Source organism: Meleagris gallopavo, chromosome 17 (assembly GCF_000146605.3).
Source record: "Meleagris gallopavo isolate NT-WF06-2002-E0010 breed Aviagen turkey brand Nicholas breeding stock chromosome 17, Turkey_5.1, whole genome shotgun sequence".
Lineage (NCBI taxonomy): Eukaryota > Metazoa > Chordata > Aves > Galliformes > Phasianidae > Meleagris > Meleagris gallopavo.
The window spans coordinates 11,399,956-11,408,516 of NC_015027.2; the positions used below are offsets into that span (position 1 = coordinate 11,399,956).

The following is an 8,561-nucleotide window of genomic DNA, read 5'->3' on the forward strand; positions in this document are numbered from 1 at the left end:
CGGGGGGAGGCAGCGCCCCCCTGCGGACGGGAGGTCGCTGCGCCGGAGCCACGCGAGGTTCTGGCGCTTCGTTGTACGGGAACAAGTCCAAATTCTGATCCTTCGCCCTCAGCCCTACGTCAGGGGAGCGAGCCGGGGCTCCCACGACTGGGCGAGCGCACGCAGACGAGGAGAGGGCTTCAGCCACCGCAGGATTTCATCCAGATGGTACTGATACAGAAATGGCACAAATCCACCTCTGTTCACCCAGCTCAGCATCACCACATCCACGTGGGAAGGGCTCAGCTGAGCCCACCGGAGCTTCAGTCTCTTATTCGATGGATATTCACATTGGAGACACTCTCACGTTGGAGATGAGTGTCTGACTGACAGGAAGGGACAAAGCTGCGCTGTTGGAGGCATGGGGATGGGCAGTATGAAAAATTCCTTCTCCGAAAGGGTGGAGATGCAGTGGCACAGCTGCCCAGGGAGTGATGGAGTCAGCGTCCCTGGAGGGGTTTGGGAACCATAGAGATGTGGCACGGAGGGACATGGTTATAGGCATGGTGGGGTGGGTTGGGGTTGGACTGGATGGCCTTCTCCAACCTTAACGATTCTGTGGTTCGTGAACACAAGGTTTGCACTCTTTCACTCACTGTCCACACGGACCCAGCAGTAGTGACACCATCAAGGGGACTCCTGCATGGAAAGCACCTCCAAACCTCCTCAAAGTAACAGACAGAGACTGCCCCAAAGTTACTGCGTCAAATCTCAGGGATTGTTCTGGGCTTTGGGTGATCTAGAAATATTCCATTAAAGAATTGCAGCCCTGCAGTGGACTCAGTGTGGGCGAAGGATGCAGATCCATGGCAGTGCCTCGTGCCCTGCAGGGGAACCCCAGGCCCCACTTAACACCATTACCTGCAATTACAGCCCAGCAAATCGCGTGAGTTGGAGCCAGAGAGGTAATCGAAGTCCATTGAAGAGATTAGAGGTGGTGGCACAAGCTGTGCCTCAAATTGATGGCCCAGATGGCAGATCCCACAGGCATCTCACTGAGCGACACATCTGAGGTGCACCCAAATGAGAAAGAAAAGCAAAATAATGCAGAAGGAGCAGAATAAATAACTCTGGGCAGAAGAAATGAAAGGTGCCCATTTCTCGACAGCAGAATCTGTTCTGAAAGTGCACCTTCAGCCAGGGGATCCAAACCAGCACAGCAGAACAAACCCCTTCAGATCATTATTTATTGTTTCTGGGGGCTACAGGATGGAATTGATCACCTCCTTTTCATTCTTATCCCTCACCCCACCAGATATAATCAGACTTAGCACATTTCATCTTCAAAGCAATTTGCAAACATTAATTCATTAATCCTTTTACCCTCCTGTGAAGTAATTAAGCATTATCCCTGTTTTACAGGCCTCTTTATCTTCAGAATCTGCTCATCCATTTTTAGTGCACCCATCGCAATATCACAGCAATGGGGAAATCATAGCACAGAATTGTTCTGAGCCTCGTGTTCAGACCTACTGAGCTCTGGAAATCCCACAGGAGCTCAGGGAGGCCCCAGTTCTTTTTTGCTCCTGCAGGATCTCCCCATTTAATCACACTGGTAAAGTCATTGGTCAGATGTTTGCAAAAACACTTCCACTGCTGGCAGAGCCCTTACTCACCTACAACCTCATTGGGCTTGAAGTGCAGAAGGGGCAGAAAAACAGACCCAGTCTATAAAGCTACTAAATAATTCATTTTGCAACAATAATTGTCTGTCTTCCAAGGGAGCAAATCAGTTGGGACTATTCAAGAAACAAGCTACAATCAGATAACATTTAATACCCATCTGAAAGTTTGTGTTTACACCACAGTCCGGTTTCCTTCCTGTTAGTCACCGTCTTCTGTTAATTTACAGGAGGGTGGTGAGGCCGACAGCTTTCCCTGAGCTCCACCCGGAGTGCCAGCAGCCCAAAGCCCGCCTCACCGAGCAGCTCCCAAAGGCTTTCTCTGCACAGTTGGTTTTGGAATCGCAGCAGAAACAATCGTGCCTCTGTCCGTGATGTGGCGGAGCAGAATGAATTGATGCACACGCTGAAATGAGATGTTGTATTGTGAGAACAAATGAAGGGCATGGAAGAAAGCTCCTTTTTATGTCTCAGCTTTGTAGAGTCAGACGAGAGAGGGATTTATTTTTTGTTATTGGTCAAATTATCTGATTATGAGTGGATGCCAGTAAAAACTGGGATTTTCCGCATCCTATCTTTCCTCTTCTCTATTTATTTTTGCACCTTCTGAATTTATCATTTGCTTCCCTGCAATAGACAGTGATCCGGTGGCACATGGCATCTCAGGAGCACCTCATCTGCCGCTCCAGAGGAGGAAGCATGCTGGCAGGAGGAAGAGGAGGCTGCGACACATCCCCATAGATCAGGAAGCAAAACCTTTCCCAGGCACTGGAGCCAAGAGGACATTTCCAGCGCCCACTGATTTCGCAAGAGGAAACTCCACCTCGAAGCAGCGCTGAGGGCACAGCATCAGGAATTTATCCTGAAGAGGCCAGAAGGTGAACGCTGTAACCACAAGGCAGGCTGACAAAGGCAAAGAGCAATACCTATTGTAGTCAGAAGCCTGGAGCAGCTACGCTGGCAAAAAGATTAATTACCTCTGGGTGTGAGCTGGAACCACACACCCAGCAGTCCTGAGGTCTGTGTTGCTCCCAGCAAAGTGGGAAGTGCCGATCTCTCCCTGATTACACTGAGGCAAGGATTCCGTTTCCCTATTCCTCGGCTTTCACCTCACTTCTACCCACACAGGAACAGTCATTGGCTTCAGCCGCAGCTGAATACAAACGCTGTGTGTGTGAGGCGAGACTAAAATGCTTTCTTCGTTGTTCTGATGGGATCCCAGTGTGGCAAAAGCTCAATCTGCCTGTTAGACTGAACATCAGCCTGAGCGCAGCCAGGGACAGGGATGACATTCTGGACTCCATTGACCATTACAAGCCACCAATCTGAGAGCTGATGCCAGCCCAGTTACAATACCTTCAATACCTACAATACCTTGTCCTAAGGCAAAAGGTGTTGAATTTGATGTGTTTACTACAATCTTGCTATCATCTCCATTATCAGTGAGGAGTAAATACTGATAAATGGTGCACAAACATTGAGCTGGCGGCACTGTGCCCCAACCCTGTGGGTGCACTCATTACGGACAGCCTGGGTGCTCCAGCAACTGCAGCACAGCTTTTGGGATCACAGTGTTTTCCCAACATGCAGCACTGCAGACACTGGCTGGGTCTCCTTGATGGCTTGGCAAATATGTCAGAAAAGGCTGCTCTCAGCAGGCTGGTTGGAAACATCTGGCTTTAATTCTTCTTTAAAGCTGTGACAGTCGTTTGGACACCAAACCACTTTCCTTTCATCTATCCGGAGGACAAACCCTGTGGCAGAGCAGCTGACTTTCAGCCTGCCATTACAGCGTGCTGACTTTCATTACTCTGCAGGAAGAAAGAGGTCACAGAGGAGCCAGGGCTGCACTCTTTGCAGGGGGGGAGAACTCAGGAGAGGGCGGCCGCTCACAGCCGATGCCTTTTCCTACTCTCCTCCCTCCCTACAGTTCTTCTTTTCAAGTTGTTTCAAGGCGTACATTTCTCTGTCAACATGTCCCAAAGAGGACCCAGAGTCCAGCTTAGACCTGGTTTAACTCACTCGATTCTGAGAGCCAAAGCTCTTGAGGATCTGACCGACGTGGCACGCTGTCCTGAGCAGGGAAGGGAGTGCCACTGCGCTGCAGGGAGGAGCTGCATCTGTTCAGAAATCCCACAGCTGAGGATGCTGAAGGCTTTGTGGATGGGCTGGCGTGCTGGGAAGGAGTCTCTGATAAACAGGAATGCAGGCAGAGGAGTCTCCTCAACAACTCCTGGAAGTTGTTGTCCTAGTATCAATAAGTAGCAGTTATATCAGGGGGGGACAATTTTTGAACTCTTTGCACAGCTGAGGAAGCCTAAAGCAAGAGCACCGAATGCTGGAAAGATCAGCTGCGCCATCACATGATCCATGTAACCACAGCAAAGTTTTATCCAAAGCCAGAGAGACTCCTGGCTCCGTTTGCAGGTCTGAGCTCAGCAGATCCTGCAGTTGCATTTTCACAAACTGCCACCGGTGCTGAAGCAAACTGAGTGCTGTCCAGGCAGAACCAAACCCACCAGCGTGGGATCGGTGCCTCTGGAAGTGGATGAGCAGCAGTTGCTGGGTCTGACTCCAACCCTTAGCACCAGGCAGACAGCACAGAGCTGCAGCTCCAAGCAGCAGCCAGGCAACAGCGCTGAACAATCAGTTTCCCATGTCAGACTGGCTACGCCCAAAGTCCTGGCAGTGCTGGAGTGTACTACTGTGGCAGTAATATTAAATAAAACAGCTCTTCTCATCTGCCCACCCTCCTTCCTGGCTAATGTGCTCCTCTTGAAAACATCACAGTTAAAAGGATTTACCCTTTTAGTTCAAGTGCCCAAACAAGAGCAACATACACAGCCAAACAATAAGCTGTCCCGTGCATTCACAGCCATTGTCCAGCACAGCCTGGAAGGAAAAGTTACATGTGGCAAGAGCATAGGACTGCTAACAGCCAAAGAAAATTCCTGAATAGCTCGAGCAAGTCTTTTGTTGAGTGTGAGTTTCCCTCCTTTCCTTGCAGCACCAACATTACTTGCAGGGCAGTCAGGACACACAGGAGTTGGTCTCCAGTATCCTGGTGCAGGACAGCAGGAGCATCCCTGTTTCTTACTGTCTCACCCAGGACCAAGACTTCCTGGCAGGGAGTTGGAGTGAGTGAATCATGCAGAAGGAGAGAACCGGAGCAGGAAATACAGCTGCCAGGCTGATTCAGCACGGCTTCTCTCTTGGACCTTGAACAGATGGGAACTGCGAACAGTGTTAATGTTTAACTCCACCAAAAATCCCCTATTTAGGGAAAGGCGCCTGAGAATCACCAGCTTCTATGAAAGGAGGTGCTTTGCTTTGCCAGGAGATGCGCTGGTGATGGTGATGATTCCTCAGTTGCCAGATCAGCAATTGCACCTTTCAGCAGGAAAATCAAATCCAAAGTGCCTCACAGCAATCAACAAACTCCAGGAAGGAGATGGATAAAATCAGTTCATCTCTGCAGGTCTGCACTGTGCTGGGCGCACCAAGTCACACCATAACTACAGACTTGCTTTATAAACCTCCAGTGTGGAGAGCAGTAACAAAGCATGCATCTGTGCAGAGGCCCAAACTGTACAAGAGTCACCAGTGAGCTGGAAAATAAGTAAACAGTGAAGTGAGAGATCTACTCGTGATATGGATATGGAACTAATCAGGGCATCCAAATTGACTGGAAAGAGTCAGGAAAGAATCTCACACCACTGGGCAATCAAACTACAGGCAAAACAAAATGCTAATGAATGCAAATAGAAAGGGGCAAAGCTAGCTTGGCTGTAATTACACAATGATGAAGTCTAAGTTTGCTATTTCTACTCAGAAAAGAGCTCGTGGAATCATGGGGTAGTGAGCTCTGCATTCACTGATGAAAACAAGCAGTATTTTTAAAAAGAAACACAACAAGGAAGAAAAGAAATCTGCATTGATCTTGCAAGATACCAGCACTCGTTTTTTTTATTGCACTTTACCTGCAGGGTTAACACTTGGGTGTGGTTTGCTTGGTTTTCTTTGTTGTGGTGCTGACACGTGCTGTGCGAAAGAAGCAATCCTGGAGTCTTAAACTGTGCCTAAAGGAGAGCTTGGAAAGGACTACAGGAGCCAGCAAGGGCACTTGTGCTGTAACTTACACCTAAGAGATACTGGGTCCTACTTCTGTCTCTCTGGAACAGCAGTTTTCTGTAGGGCTTAAAGCCTCTCCTCCTCGGTCCCACAGTCACCACATCTGCGATGGTATCTCCTTTAAGTTATGCTATGCTGCTTTAATGATGTATTTTTCTACTGCCTTCCTTTTACTTAAAAATAAATAAATAAACGGAAGGGAATGCAAGGACTGATAGAGCGTGTTTGGAAGTGAAGTAAAATTCCAGTTTAATCGCTGATTAAACAAATGAGTGGTGCTGCTGGGAGGGGTCACATGAAGTTCATTGGTTGGGTGGAGGAAAAAGAAAAAAAGCCACGTGGGTGTTCAAGCACTGTCCATACCTTTGAGTGTTTCTTCAGCAGCTGCCTCACCCTACCTGCTGCTGCTGCTGGGCCTCTTCTGTAGGACGTTCAGCAGCTCCAGCAATCAGAGAAGTCAGGCAGAGGATGCAGATTCCCTCAGGAAGCGCTGCTGCAGCGAGAGAGAAACCCTCAGGTGGAGCATCAAGAAGAGAGTGCTGAAAAGACAAAATAAAAGTTATCTGCACTCCCCTCTCTAGGATAAATAATGCTCTATGAGTTATGCTAGAAATGATGCTGTACCTTTAAAAAAAAACATTAACGAAAAACACCAAACACCTGTTACATAAAACATAAACCTGTTAATAATTACACCTGAGATTATTCTCCTGGGATATGATGGCTGTTTCTTACTGACTCATCAGCCTTTCTCCCTGCAGTTCACTACCATCTCTTACTAAACCACCAAGACACCAGAAAATGCTGCGGTCGTTTTCAGTCTCTGCTGGGCTCAGAGCTGCCAGCTGCAGCTGGGGAAGGAGAGCACAGCATTGCCATGGACATTTCTCTGAGGCCACCGGCTCAGGATACAACAGCAGCCAAAAGCTCCAACTGGATGTTGGCTGTTTCCAAGAATGACACCATGGTGAGGCCAAAGTCCTCATCTCTGCTGTTAGAAAAGTTCTCAGTTTGCTCACAGCTGGAGCAATTCTGGTCCCAGCAGCACAGAAGAACGTGATGGAGGTACAGAGGGTCCAGAGGAGGGCAGGGAGCAGATGTCTTCATAAGGAGCTACCAAAATTCTTGAGATTCACTCTTCAGTTTATAGAGGAGGCTTAGAAGGATCTCAGTGAGGCTTTTAAAGGCGTGAGGTTGGTAGAACAAGCAAATGCAGACTTTGTATTCACCAAATTTGCCTACAGAAGAACACTTCACAACTGTAAGATCAGCTGAGAGGACAAAGCACTTTTTGATGCAAGTCTGGAACCTGCTGTTACAGAAAACTGGAGACTACCAATGTGTTTAAAAGGTTTTACAGCAAGTCATGAGCAACAGCAGGCACATAAATGGCTGCTAAAGGGCAACGATGCACCCTTTAACCTCTCTAACCCACTCAGCATGCTGGAGGGAAGAAGACCCAGCTCAACCAATGCAATCCCCCAAACCTTGCCCATAACTAATTAAGTCATCGTGGAATCTCCTAACTGCTGCACTCATCTCCCTCTCAGCCCCTCCTCGCTGCTGTGCCTCACGTTACACCATGGCCTCATCTAGGCTCCAATCCTGCAGGAGCTCTGCTGAGCTCAGCTCCAGGAACCACTGCAGAGAGGGAAGCTGCTGGTGTGGCACGGGCTCAAAGCTGTCTCAGATGCGCAGTTTGACTGTTTTCCTATGATATTTGTCACTGGTGTCCTGCAGCATTCCTAGCACCAGAGAAAGGGAGGCCAGGCCAGTGGGCCTCAATCCCACGGCAGTCCCATGTCTGCATGGACGTCCCGGCGTCTGGAATGGCGGCAGCAGCTCTGAGAAGCAGCTGAGCCGTGCCTGCAGTGCCCTGCTGACATCACCAAAGCAAACAGTAATTCCCCGTGCAAGCCATGCCTTTCATAGCACCACAGAGTTTATCTGACACGCTTTAGCAGAAGTCACATCTGCTCCACCTGGACGCACCTCTGAGCCTCCAGCACAGATCGCTGCGCCGTTTGGTGAAGTCACAAAGCCCTTAATTTAAGCTGTGTGTATTTTCTAGCCCGTGCTTTTCACTGGAAAGTGCACGTTTCACATGTTGATGGCTGAGGTTACTCTGCAAGCAATGCCAGTTATCAATTCCAACTCGTTGCTTCCTGCTCCTTGGCCGGGGTGAGTGGAGAGGTGTGCGAGCAGCTCTGCAGCACAGAGCTGTGCTGAGCGTTGGGCAGAGCTGGGATGGAGAGCCTCACTGAGCTCCAGCCTGTGGGAGTGAGGACCCAGCATTTTAACTCAAGGATTTCATACTTTACACAGTAGGAACGACAGAGAGGGCGTAAGAAAGAACAAAAATAAACAAACAAATAAAAGGGCACCTACAGCAATTCCTGAAGTGCACTGATCAGATAAACACCTGGAGGAGCCGCTTTCTGGCTGCAGACTCAGGCTCTTGTCACGTTAATGAAGATGCACAAACGCCCAGCATCTCAGGAATGCGGGTTATCAAGTCGGGCTGCTGAAAACCACTTTTTTTTTTTTGTCTTTAAATACACTCGGGCTTTGCGGGACCCCATCACGGCCGCTCCTCGTCCCGGCACGGCGCTCTCCAGGTACGGCAGCGCCACGCAACTACGCGCTGCCCGCCCGCACCTCTCGGCTCCGGGCTTTGAGCCCCGAGGGCAGCCCTGCGGTGCTGAGTGCTGTGCGTACCGACCCCGACCCCCATCAACGACACCGCAGCCCCCCTCGGCTCGAGGCGAC

At 49.4% G+C, this 8,561-nt stretch overlaps 1 long non-coding RNA gene across 1 annotated transcript; it reads right to left on the reverse strand.

The window, feature by feature from the left end:
• Positions 1–1,212: 1,212 nt before the first annotated feature.
• Positions 1,213–8,555, reverse strand: LOC104913601. Its single transcript, XR_795504.3, has 3 exons — positions 8,181–8,555; positions 6,156–6,331; positions 1,213–5,269 (listed from the first exon to the last, which is right to left on the reverse strand). It is a non-coding gene; the product is annotated as an uncharacterized LOC104913601 (long non-coding RNA).
• Between the last annotated feature and the right edge of the window lie 6 nt (positions 8,556–8,561).